This window comes from Primulina huaijiensis, unplaced genomic scaffold, assembly GCF_012295235.1.
Source record: "Primulina huaijiensis isolate GDHJ02 unplaced genomic scaffold, ASM1229523v2 scaffold202333, whole genome shotgun sequence".
Classification (NCBI taxonomy): domain Eukaryota; kingdom Viridiplantae; phylum Streptophyta; class Magnoliopsida; order Lamiales; family Gesneriaceae; genus Primulina; species Primulina huaijiensis.
Window position 1 is genome coordinate 1 of NW_027352799.1, and position 646 is coordinate 646.

At 33.9% G+C, this 646-nt stretch overlaps 1 long non-coding RNA gene across 1 annotated transcript; it reads right to left on the bottom strand.

The window, feature by feature from the left end:
- Nucleotides 1-185: 185 nt before the first annotated feature.
- Nucleotides 186-637, bottom strand: LOC140966230 (uncharacterized). The gene is made up of 2 exons (XR_012173281.1): nt 497-637; nt 186-397 (listed from the first exon to the last, which is right to left on the bottom strand). It is a non-coding gene; the product is annotated as an uncharacterized lncRNA (long non-coding RNA).
- Between the last annotated feature and the right edge of the window lie 9 nt (nt 638-646).

Below are 646 nucleotides of genomic sequence, written 5' to 3' on the forward strand. Positions count from 1 at the left end.
AATCGTTTGCTTGAAATTATTATTTATCTATATACTAAGAAAAAATAATAGTACACTCAATATATTTAATTTATCCACATAATTTATTTATTAAATTAAAAGAATAAAATGTGATTCACCAACAAATCCTAAATTTTATCGATCATATCGAACAATTTCAAAGATTTGGTAAAGGCTCAAATGCATAATACAAACAAAAAACAATTTAATTTGGTGAAATCGGAAAATTTTACGTAACTCAACCCAGACAAATTTATTGTTTCCCTATATAATATGAAAATCAAGGAAGACGAGGGAATTTGGAGAAGTCGGGCTTCCTGTGTTGTAAGTACGAGTTCTTCCCCTCTGCACCTTCCTCAGTTCCATAAAATAGAAGAGTCCCATCTCCGGCAATTTGCTGTAGCACAAGAAACCACAAGAAATTATATTCTGTCCCATACATCATTAAATTTCAAGAAGATTGTCCGACATCCTTTCAATAGAAAGTTTGAAGTACCTGAAGTCCAGAGTGACCATCATCGACCGCGTTAAGAGCCGATTTGAGAACGCGAATCGCCATTGGGCTGTTCCTCATGATCTCTCTGCACCATTTGATTGTCTCCTCTTCCAAATTTTCCAGCTGCAAAATATATGTAGTTTCTTGTAA